The sequence below is a fragment of the Carcharodon carcharias genome, chromosome 9 (assembly GCF_017639515.1).
Source record: "Carcharodon carcharias isolate sCarCar2 chromosome 9, sCarCar2.pri, whole genome shotgun sequence".
Classification (NCBI taxonomy): Eukaryota; Metazoa; Chordata; class Chondrichthyes; order Lamniformes; family Lamnidae; genus Carcharodon; species Carcharodon carcharias.
In genome coordinates, this window is record NC_054475.1 from 87,850,301 (window position 1) to 87,863,148 (window position 12,848).

The 12,848-nt window shown below is 45.2% G+C and overlaps 1 long non-coding RNA gene across 1 annotated transcript in view; it reads right to left on the bottom strand.

Moving 5' to 3' along the window:
- Nucleotides 1-2,956: 2,956 nt before the first annotated feature.
- Nucleotides 2,957-12,848, bottom strand: part of LOC121282583 — a 72,954-nt gene continuing 63,062 nt past the window's right edge. The window contains exon 4 of the long non-coding RNA XR_005944080.1: nucleotides 2,957-3,265. This is a non-coding gene — a long non-coding RNA (uncharacterized LOC121282583). The remainder of the gene's footprint in view (nucleotides 3,266-12,848) is intronic.

Consider the following 12,848-nt stretch of genomic DNA (forward strand, 5'->3'; position numbering starts at 1 on the left):
GTTCTCAATGCATTCATGCTTGTCGCCATTATAACATCCTGGATTCGGGCAGCAAGGCAGGTGGGGACTTAATTAAAATGTGAAAGTGCAGTACTGATCACTGTCATGCTGCAGTTTTAATTTTAAATCCTGGGAGGTCAGCACAATGCTACAGTCACTAATGAAACCTGGCATGAGGTAGCAGAATGACCAGAAGAGGTCAAGATACATTCAATTTATCAGTTTTAAGAAAAATTCCTTGGGGGCCAGGTGGAGTAGGAACCTTTGACACTAGGAGTCAACCTTGCAACTCGTCCCTTTAGTGCTGAATATCTTCTTTCTTTCTTGATAACCAAGACTGGATGTAGTACTCTAGGTATGTTCTAACTGAGCATTATACAGTTTGCTTACAACATTCTTCTGACTTGTGTTCTAATGTTTGGGCTATGCATTTTAACATTCAATTGGCTTTGGTGACTGCTTTTCTGTATTGGCTCGACGTTCAGCACCAAGACTCAGAGGTTTTGTTCAACTTTATCCTTTGCAATTTCATTACGTATCCATGTCAGTTGCTTTTTTTTATTGTACACAGTACTTCATAAAAACATAAGAAACAGGAGCAGGAGTAGAACATACAGCCCTTCAAAACAACTCAATAAGATTATCTTCTACCTCAGTCCACTTTCCCACCTGATCACCATATTCTTTGCTTCCTTTTGTGCCCAAATATCTATTGATTTCAATACACCATGACTGAAAACCACAACCCTCTCAGTGAAGGAATTTCTTCTTATCTCAGTCCTAACTGGTCGACTCCTTATCCTGAGACTATGATTCCTAGTTCTAGACACTCTAGCCAGAAGAAACAGCCTCACAGTATCAATCCTGCCAAGCCTTCTTACATTAGTCTGCATTAAATTTCATGTGCCATTGTTCTGTCCATTAATTATTTTATATAACACATTCTATATTTTCTGAATTGCCTTCTCTGAGGGATCAGTGAAGGAGTCTTATGGGTATTTGAGCATGCCCAAAGAATGGCTTTTGTTTTGCTGTGCAGCAGTGAGAGTGTTAATGCTGTCTCAGGGAGATGTTGTGGCTCAGCCCCACAATCAGCTGGGATGGGAGCCCCAAGGTTGGACATATAGCCTTACTTAGTCTTTAACTCTGGAAACTTGACAGCAGATGCTTTTCTGCACAGCCAGACTCAGAAGGATCACATCAAATTAAATCAGGTCAAAGCAACTGTATCGTTCTTTAAAATTATAGGTTACATGCTCTGCAGGTCTATAATCCATCAAACTGCATGAAGCAAAGCAGGAAATAGGAATTCTTTGGCTGATTTGCAATGAGGTGGGGACCTCACCTGCCAACATTGGGCTATTCAAGGTTCAAATTTATGGGCATGAAATTGGTCAGTACACTGGTAAAGGTGCCATAGAACTCCTGAGGCAAGAAAATTGCATAACTGAGCTTCTGGAAATTTCTGGTCTGGCTCACACAGTGCCCTATGCTGGTATGGATACTAGCATGGGCATGCCATGCATGTATTGGAAAGGTTAGAAGTGGCACCATAATGATGTCAAAAGCTGCTCTAGCTGATTGGACATTAATTTCAAGATTTCTGCCTGTGCTATGAATGTCTATGCTGATCACTCCCAGCTGATGAGGCATTCAACAGCACAGAAGCCTCCCCTAACAGCAATATTTAAAGCGATAGGCATCAAATTTGTTATGATCCTGGGTCAGATCCCCAATGATTTGGTAAGGTCTGGTTAGGGACCAACAATGTTTTGCTTAAAGTAGACAAAGTTTGAGATTCAAGACACTTGCTAAGAGAATAAAGCCATGAGATTTCATGGGTTTTGAACAAACAAAAAAAACTATACCATAGTAGGTCAGAAAGATGAAACTTTACAATATCAGTCTAATACGCTAACATTCAGGGTTGATAAGTAGTACATATGAAATAACATGCAAACTGCGGTTGAACACACTACACTGCATAATAAATGACAAATGTGACCGAGACAGATTTACCCACCCAGATGTCAATAATGCTGTGAGTCAATGAATCTTATTGAAACTCACGAGGGATTCCACTCCTCACCTTCGAATATCTCGCCTTGGAATTCTCTCCAAAAGTTGCTCCAGCTCAATGATGTCACCTCACTGGGTTTCAAAGTCATCTCCCAAGATTCAGTTCACCTGGATTTGGAAGTCTGCACTCCTGCACCAACTCACAAGCTTCAGCTCTTCAGCCATGCCGAGCAAAATACTACTGCTCCAAAGGATACCTTAGCCCCAGCGGCCCGTAGCATGGAGTCACCAACCTTCTATGGCCTCCTTTGATGGCCAGGCTTCTCCTGAGACCTCTTTGATCACCTGGTCTTCTCCTGAGCCCTCACCACTTAAAGCCTACCTATTCTCAGAAAGGTGTGCAGACCAATTTCCCCTGCTCCCACCAATGTTTTATGAACTTAGTGTACAAAACTACCCCAGTTTCTTAATTAAAGCCCATAACTTACATGTGACAATAAATTATTACCTGAGGTTTAGGGAATTACAATGCACAGAGCACCACACATCATCTGAAGAGCAGCAGGCCCCTGAAATTGTCCTTTACGCTTGTTCTGCTCCCTTTCCTTATTACTGCTAGTTACTTCTGTTGGTCCTTCACAGGAACAGTGAGAGGCTTAGCATGTTCAATGCAAAAGGAAAACTCAAATGACTCAATGGTCAGTTAAAGATGAAGCTGTAATCTCTCTCTAACCTATGTTCTACTTGAGCTGGGAATGATTATTGGCTTAGTGTAATGAGTGTGTATAAGTGCCTCATCTTGACTGTACATATGAATCTGATTGATGCACACTGGTGTGTGTATTTTTCATCTCTCTTCAGTACAGTAGTTTCCCATGAGACATTCTTGAAACACAAAGCTTGAGGATGAAAGAAAAGCTTTGCGCTGAAAGGTCATTTATGAGTTACTTTATGTGTAATTTGGCAACAAAGAATCAAATGTTGGTCAAAGTAGGTGGTCAACAGAGAAAAGAGTTACAACAGAGGCTACTGACTTTCACCTTTAATCATGTCCAGCTCTGCAACACATTTGTATCTCAATATCAGTCGTTTCACATTCTGTTTACCATAGTGCTGACTTACTTTCAATAAAAATAAAGAAGCATATTGTTAGTGATACTGGTCTCAAAATGACAAATAGGGATGATTTTCGCCTCACCACCTGGGCAGTAATTTGGCAGAGTGTATCGCACATCCATCATAGAACCTGTGAAAATTAGACAAGTTCTATGATTTGCTGGTATGGTAGACTGTGGTGCATTCTTTATTTTGCATTATTATGCATAGATAAGTTTTACTGATTTAATTAAATAAACCTGATCACAACTGCTGTTTTGTTTATTCACTTTACTGTAAGGCAAAGCAGTTATTGTTTTGTATCGGTCTCTCACTAAATGCTTGCTCCATCCGCTTTTGGAGAGATTGAAGACACATTCATATGGAAGATACAAATGTCTAGTGCAGATCACAAGAAGGTACTGTACTAGTGTTGCACATTATTGTGCAAGCAGAAAAAGACAGTGTGATTTAAATCAAAATAGAGATGCTTATATTGATCATGGTAGCAAGTAATTTTACAGTCCCACCACCCTCTGTGTAAATTCACCTTTTCTATCTTCCTGTTAATTCATTTTTAGATTGTCTTCAATTTGCATCTCTCATTTCTATCATGGAAACAATCTATAATTATGGATCCTATCATAGCACTTCATAATCTTGAAGTCCTCCATCAGGTTTCCCCAAAATATTCTCAGCCCTATAGTGAGAATGGCTCTAACTTTTCATAGTTCTCTGTCTTGGATCAAAACTCCATGGGGGCAGCTGAAGAGGAAGGCAGTTGTTAATCTTCTAAATATCAGGCTTTAAGAGCGCAATTGAATATTCCATAGCACCTATATACCCAATAGGACAGATTTAAATTTCAAATCCCCCTCTGCCTGCCATAACAATACTGGAGGCAAGTAATAAAATAATGTGTCTTGCATCCCGTGTTGGTTACAATGGTAATGACAGAAAATATGCCCTGTGGTATTTTCCCATTGTTACTGCGTCACTTGAATATTGTTGGCCATATTAGAATAGACACTTCCTATGACTGCCATCAATTTTAAGAAAATTCGGAAGTGACGATGGTTGGTTGGGAGCTGGTAAAATGTTAATCTGTCTGCTTCCCCCACCAGCCCCCACCCTACCCGATGTGCTGCGCATATATTTAAAATCAAACAGACAGGCCGAGATTAGCACTTAGCAGTTTATCAAATATTGACATAAAACTAACTATAATTTCCTACCTTATCCCTACTTGTTTTTGAAAAGACACTTTGTCCCTGAGATTATGCTGTGGGATACTAATGTTATTTAGATGCAGAATAAAGCTCCTTCTACAATGTTCCATCAAACACTCCAAAAATGAATTATCACATCCTTTAGCTAATATCACCACCGTCAACGCCCCTTTGTCCTTTTGTCTAATATATCTTTGGCAATCTCTCCTTTGCCTCCACCTATCATTGGCCCTCTATCCAGCTCCACCTGTCCCACTCCCCTTAAACTCTTTTCTATTTCTCTTTAGTTCTGATGAAGAGTTATACGGACTTAATGTTAACTCTGTCTTCCTCTCCACAGATGCTGTCAGACCTGCTGGGCTTTTCCAGCTATTTTTGTTTTTGTACCAAAAAGGAATGAGATGGATATTAGAGCTCTCCTTACAATTTAACAGCAAATAGGGAGAACTTCTACCTTTAGTCTGAGCTGGGTTTAAACCTGGGTTACAGATGTGGGAAGCAGGCACTCTGAAAATTTATGTCGAATTGTCGATTAATTTTTTTGACAGGAACATCCCAAATAACATGAAAGTGTTGTAAAGACTCGTTGGTGCCTAAATACACAGAGATACTAATGTAGCAAGCATCAGTACATTCTTCAGATGTTGGCTCTGCTATTTTTGTTCAAGAAACCTATCTATTTTGAATGCATTAATGATTCCAGTAAAATAGCAGAGAGAGGAATTTCAGATGAGCAGACTACTGTTCAGTGTAACTTCAGAATCTTTGCAAATACCTCATTCTCTCCACAATTTGCATTTATTTATAACTTTAAAGAGCATCTCTCCTATTAGCTGTGTACAGTTGGCTTCTGTTGGAGCAAACCAGGAAGGAACAATTAATAACTCAAACTGTTACAAGATAATGATACAGAAAAAGAACAGGAGAAGTAAATAGGAACTGCAACTGCTGATACACGTCTGGGCTGACCTTAGTGTGATTCAGCAATGAACAGCTCCTCAGTGGTTATTTGAATGCAGATAAAGGTAACGTTTGTTGGAGGCTGATGGACACTAATTTACAGGGATTGGTAACAGAAAGATAAGGTAGATTTATTGTAGAGAGAGGCAACTAAATATATGTTAAACCACATGCACAGTACAAAATGAAGACCATATGCATGAGGACATTCAGAGAGTAAGTATGGAAAGTTCATGGCATGCAGAGATTCAGAAAAGAAAATATGAAAACCCTGCAGCAGGAGATCATTATGAGAAGGAAACACAGAAGACACATGGCTTAATGTTTCTCAGCTGATATTGCCACTGTGGCTGCAAATTAAGTATTGGTGTAGTGTGAGCTTTGCAGTTACTAAAGGCTATCTGAATAAGTTGTTAATAAGCCAAAGCGTTCTGCAGCTTGACATGGATGAAACTAACACCAGCCATTTAGCTTAAATAAGAAACTGCATATAATTACGCAATATTACATAGTAACACAAACAGGCCATTTGGCCCAACAAATTCATACCAGTATGATAAAAGCAAAATATTGCAGATGCTAGAAATCTGAAATAAAAATAGAAAATGCTGGAAAAACTCAGCAGGTCTGACAGCATCTGTGGAGAAAGAAACAGAGTTAATGCTTTGAGTCTGTATGACTCTTCAGAGTTCCACTGAGGGTACAGTATGAAGCTGACACCGTCCTAGGGGAGAATTTTCAGGTCACTGGGTGGGCACAATAGGCGGGCCTGGGGTCGGCTGGGAGATGGCCCAGCGGCCGGTTAAAAACAGCACAAGCAGCTTCTTGAAGGGCCATGGAAGAACATTTCCTCTGCGTTGTCAATATTGAAGTTATGGAGTCAAGTGCAGCTGGACACGGCAGGCGGGAGAGCAGGTCAAGTGGGCACTTGACCCCTCACCTTTTGGACGACTGCCTCATGGTCTGCCTGAAGGAGGTGGCTGCCAGGAGGGACATCCTTGTCCTCAGAGATGGGAGGAGCAGGCCACCGCACCTCAAAAAGAGCACATGGGAGGAGGTTGCAGCGCTGGTTGACAGCCATGATGTGGTGTGGCACACATGGATGAAGTGTCAGTGGAGATTCAGTGATGGGCTGTGCTCAGGAAGGGTGAGTCCGTTGGCATGGGTCATTGTGCAGAAGTCTTAAGGCCCACCTATGGACCTCAGGGTTGCTAGAGTCTGAGTGCCAAAGGTCAATGACTCTGGAGCTGGCCAATGGGGTGAGTCCTGGCTGCTTGGACTGAGTGCGTTGTGGCTCAAGGGCCGCGACTCAGATGTACCCTGTGAGCTATTCCTCAGCAGGGGTTGGCTAGGCTGCAATGGCGCTGCAGGTAGAAAGTGGACTTAACAATGCTTCTCTGTCCTTTCAGCAGAAGACGAGCCATAACCAACCAGAGAGGTGACGTACAGGAGAGGCCCGCTCACTCTGCTGCTGCTGACCAGGTTCGAGCAAGATGTCCTTGAGTTGGACAGCCAGCATGCTCCACATGCAACCAGGCGTGGAGAGGTGGGGGTGCCAGACAAAGGTAAGAGTGCTGTGCACAGGGGTGAGTGTTTCGGATTGTGCAACCATTCTAGTGTAGTCCCTTCATTGATGGGAGCCTCAAACCTGGAGTCCTGAAAGATGATAGCACCATGATCCAGATCTCCACTGTCTCACAGGGTGCCTGGCCTGCACAGTGACAGTGTGATGACTTTAACTAATGACATGTCCTTGTTCTCTCTTAGATTTGCCAGCATGCACTCAATTTCTGGACCCCAAAGGGCCACCCCTGATGCCAGAGGACCGCACGTGGGCTTCATCGGCACCTGCGTCACACTCGCACTCTGAACCAGGCACCAGTACAGATACCAGCACCTTGGTAGGCATTAGATTGGCAGCAAGAATGTCGGTGCACATCGATGAGGCCACTGCACACTCGTTTGAGATGCAGGCGGAGGCAGAGAGTGCCCAGGGCGCTGGCAGCCTGAGGACTGCTGGGGACCAAGATGATGCTTAGTTGAAGGCAGATTATGAGCCTCTGGAGTCGTCCATTAGGCAGCTGATGCAGGATATCCAGTGGGATGTGGGGGAGGATCTGGCTGAGATCCATAAGGTTCTGCGTGCCATGGTCTCCATTATGGAGGAGTCCATGTGGAGCACGGGCACTGTGTTGACCCTCATGGCTGAGCGCACTACTTCCTCCATTGAGGGAGTGGAGACTCTCATGGAGAGGCAGCTCCAGGAACAGAATCAGGACCTGCAAGCCCTCACACAGGCAATGACCTCAGGTAGTCAGTGCCAGTGTGTGAGATGGGTGAGGTACCCTGTATCCCAGCTAGGTGCTCGTCCATTAATGGTGACCAGGGAGGTCCAAGTGACCTTACATTGACACATGAGCTGTTCCTCTCAGGGAGCTCTGGATGATGGCAGCAGCTCCTCCACCAGTGACCATCACATCTGATGAGGCTGCAATGACTGGGGAGATGCCAGCTGTGACACTGGCCACTCACTCCCAGGCAGGGCCAACACAGGTTCTACTGGCCAGAGGACGGCCACCAAGGCCAACAAGACAGCAGATTCTTCATGAGGGCCAGTGCGGAGGGGGGGCATCAAGACGTAGCACTCGGAGATGTAAGTTAAAGGCACCATGAGCACAAGAGGGACAGTTCATGGGTGTTTTTGAAAAAATTTTGTTTGGTTTATATGTCTGCAGGTGTGGACATGACCACCAGTAATGGTAATGTCATTAAGCATTCAATGTGACAATAACATTAAATTTGCTTTGGTTCTGATGGCCCGAGCATGCTTCATCTTTTTTCTTTCAGGTGCAGGATACGCCAGAATGTAATGCTGCACGTGAGTGGCTCGATACTTTATTGCACAGGCATTGAGTGGACTTCGGGTGCAAATGAAAGGGTCATTTCAGACATCCAGGATGGAGGTGGCAGCCCTGGCATGAGGTGGAAACAGATCTTTGGTGGCCTAGCTGAAGGAGTGTTGCATCAAGATGTCCTTGGTGTCCCTGCCTCCCTGGAGAATATAGGTCTGTCCACACCCTCTGCGTTCTCCTCACCATGCTCCTCTTCTGATTCACTACTTCATTCATCATCTGTGGCCTGCGCAGCTGCATCAAGATCCTCTTCCTCCAGTGGGTACCCCCTTGCCAGATTGTGGACAGCGCAGCATGCATCCACTATTAGTGACACCCGCTCTGGGGGGTATTGTAGTGCACCCCCTGAATGGTCCAGGCATCGGGAGCTCATCTTAGGAAGACCTATGGTGGTCTCTACCACCGCCCTTGTGGAGGCATGATTCCTATTGTAATGCTGCTCTGCCTATGTTCTTGGGTGGCAGAGAGGTGTCATAAGTCACCTCTTCAACAGATAGCCCTTGTCACCCAACAGCCATCCATCTAGTCATGCTGGAGCCTGAAGTGCCACGGCACCTGGGAGTATCTCAGGGTGTAAGTGTCATGGGAGCTGCCAGGGTACCTTGCACAGACTTGCAGAATATGCATCCTGTGATCATACTCTATCTGCACGTTCATGAAGTGGCATCCTTTCCTGTTGACACAGCTGACCCGCTGGCATCTTGATGGCCACATGCGTGCAGTCGATGGTACCCTGGATGTGGAGGAACACAGCAATTGCTGCAAAGCCTCTGGTTCACTCAGCCTGGCTGGCCTCGTCCGTAGCGTAAAAAGTTAAGGTCAGTACCCATCTGAACAGAGCTTCTGTCATCAGCTTAATGCAACTATGGACAGCTGATTGGGACACTCCACACAGATCCCCCAATGAGCCCTGGAAAGAGCTGGGAGCATAAAAGGTGAGGGCCATTGTGACTTTCAGAGCCACAGGCATGGGGTGTCCACCCACACTGTCGGGGATAATCTCAGGCCCAATCATCTGTCAAATGGAGTTCACGGTCTCCCTTGAGAGGTAGAGCCTCCTTCAGCATTGCATTGCAGACATATTGAGGTAGCTACATCGCCGCCTGTAAACTCTGGCAGCAGGATAGTGGTGTCTTCTGTGATCCTTTCCGCCTTGGACTCCCTGCTGGCCCTGCACCCCTTGTGCCTGTGCCTCTTCTCCCACAGATCCCTCCCCTGGAGGATGTATTGGGACACCTGGCTTCCTCTCCCTTCTGCTCCTCTCTTCCGCCTCAGAGGATCTGCCACTAGCAGAGACCACAATCCTCATTACCAGGGGACCGGACGGTTGTCTGATACCTGGAAGGATTCACATGGTCTGAATCCTCCGGAGCCTTGGAGGCACCAATAAGTTCTGAAATGAAATGCTAACAATGAAGCCCTGAACAGAGATGAAGCTGCCAAATACCAATAAGCAATCAGTAGCAAACTATCTTCAAAACTCCTCACTACTCACACTGGCAATGCTGCTGACACTTTGTATCCCGCCCTTGAATGAGGTTTAGCAAATTGTCATCTGCCCACCTGCTCGTTTTGCCCATGCGATGAGTGTGAATTCACACAGGCAATGTAAAATCCAGCTTAATTGCCTTTTTAATGGCCTTAACTGGCCTCATAATCAATGGCGGCACGGCTCTGATTCCTGAGTGCGCCCGCCGACTGAATATCGCGTGAGTGCTCAATGACGTTGGGATGGTAACCCACGTCATCACATGCTATTTTATGCTTGAGTGGGTTGGGCGTGCTCCCGCCTGCTCAGTGAAAAATTCTGCCCCAGGAGGTTTACACATCTCTCTTCATATCTAGACTGACCCCGACTCTGAGTCATGGGCCCTCTTATATCACTGTCTGGGCAGTACTACACTCAGTCCTACATTAACCCTGTATATAGCAGACCCTACTACTATAACTCCCCCTAAGTCTTTATCCCATGTATATAGAGTTACTAATAGCTTATTAAAGTCTTACACTGTCATAAGTCTTGTGCATTTACCTTATTGTTACAACCTTAATGATATTCTAACATTATTGCTATTACAGTATTAACACTAACAACATTCTCACTATTCCACCTCCCCCCTTCAAGTCCTTGAAGTTAGAGGTTCATGTGGTCTGGAGGCTTTATAACCTTTCCACATCTCTCTTGCCATTCTGTCGCGTGAGTGGTAGGCTCTGTTGATTCTGGTTCTTGTTGTTGATTTGGAGGTTGGACTAGCATCCGGGCAAGGTTTCATCCATTTCTTCCATTGCTTGGGGCAGGATCTTCCGGTCGGCAAGCGGGGGCCGCTCACTGACCTGTAAAATGACACGGGGTGACGTCGGGTGGAACTCACGATGTAATTTCCATTTTCAGGTCGGCGGGGGCGCAACCAAATCAGATGCGCGCCCGCCGACCTGTCAACGGCCTATTAAGGCCATTAGAAAATCAATTCAGCTCATTAATGGACCTGCCCGTCCAACCTTAAGGTTGGCAGGCAAGCCAGGAGCCCAGCCAGGCTTTGAAAAAGCATGAAACCTCATCCACTGGCAGGATGAGGTTTCATGAGGGTATTTAAATTTTAATGAAAGTTTTAAATAAAAGTTATGGACATGTCCCAACTCATGTGACAGTGTCACATGAGGGGACATGGCAGGGAAAATTTTTAAAATCCTTTATTAGAAGTTGAAAATCTGAGCCGACCTCCCTGAGGCAGTATTTAGTCTCAGGGAGATCTGTGCGCTGTTTTGCATGCATGCGCGAAAGAGCGCACTCTCGGCTGAGGGAATCCCCCCTCAACCTGCACAGGGAGGGAACAGCACTTCCTGGCAGACATCACGCCACATAAAATGGCGGCGTGCCCCTGGCCAGGAGTGCCGATCAGGAATCCACCCGCTCCCGCCCCCCCACCCCCCACGGGGGGAAAATTTTGCCCTTGATGTTAAACCATGCCTGGTTGGTTTGGCAATGCATGGTTGTTGTTACTCTTGATTGTTTCTTGCGGGGTGGATGATGATGGTATTCGTCTGCTTGGCAGTACCTTTCTTCTTCTTTTACATTTGGGTGTTTAGAAGTTCTCTGAGGCTGAAATCAGGTGTTCCTGTGGCAAGAAGATTGAGTAGCATGCTCACGTCTGTTTTTTGTTGATAGTGCATGACTGCTATGAGGTTCCAGCATCCCTTGATGTTCCAGCATGCTGGCTGGAAGTTGCTGTCTGTGCACAGTGGTTGGTGTGTCTACTGACTATACCATCATTGTAGTTGAAGGTAGAGGCTCCTCAGATTGTTGATCCTTCTCTGGTACCACCTCCACTAGAGGTGCTATGGTAATCTCATGTGCAGTAGGTTGGTCTGACCACTGGGGACTTTCCCGGACATGGAATGATGATAGACAAACCTGCTGCTCAAAAAGAACACAGGTGAGATCAGATTCTGAATACTCTTTAGTGTTTGAGGACTGTTCTGTTCTGTTCTGACCGGCTAATGACTGTGGTAGCCTTGACATCTTCTGCCGTCTGGTGGTAAGGTATTCCTACTCAAAAGTGAGAAAGGCTGATTCTGGACAACATACATCAGCTAAAGATCTGTTTGTTGCCATACCTCAGTGGTTGAAGGATCAAGCTAATGCCTGTGAGTTGGACTCCTCCTGCTCCATAAAGTGAAGTGTCGGTTGTTCGAATCCAAAGGCCTTGGAGTCATGGTACCTTGTCTGACAGGACTGTCACACTGGCACCTGAATCTAATTTAAAATTTCTTAGATGACCATTTACCAGGAAGTTTGGATTCCAAAATGAAGAGCCGCATTTTTTGATGTCACCCAAGAAGCGTGGCTGTGTGCCTTCAGGGTTTAAGGTCTCGACCTCATGGATTACCATTGGCTATCTGTGCAGTGCTGGGGTTTTACTTGCAGTTTGCCAAAGTATCCATGTCAGTTGCAGTGGAAGCATTGTGAGGTGCTCGCAGGACACTGATCTTTCCTGTGAGGTGCTTCGAACCACAGCACTGGCAAAGTCGCTCTGCTGGGCAGTTCAGGAATTGCTTTCCTTGATTTGGATGGTCCCTGCATTTCTGTGACCTGATATGGTGGACTGAGGGTTAGTTTCTGCCCCAGGTAGTGTTCTCTCCCCTTAGGATGGTCCTGTGTTGTTCACATAGCTTAGACAGTCTAACTAGCTGGATTGCCTTGTCTAGGGTAAGATCATCTTTAGCTTGTAGGGGTCAGAGAGTGAATCACCTGTAACACCCACCATGATTCTGTCTTGGATGAGCTCAGACTTTAAATCTCCATATTCACATCCCTCTGCCATCCTGTAGAGATCATTTATGAAGAAATTAACAGGTTCCCTGAGCAGTTAGACTCTCTTATTAAATTTAGCTCTCGCCAATATTTTATTGGATCTCAGGTTGCAATAAACGTCAAAGGATTTTAAAACATCATCAAATTTGGCAGATGACTCATCAATAGCTTGTCATGCAATGATGTTGTCTGCAATTACCCCAATCAAGTAAAGAAGTGTATTGACTTGTTCTGCTTCTGATTCTTTATTTAGGCCTGTAGCAACTCAAGAGGAGGGGAAGGAGGAAGAGGAGGAAAAGGAGAGGGAAGAGGATAAGGAAA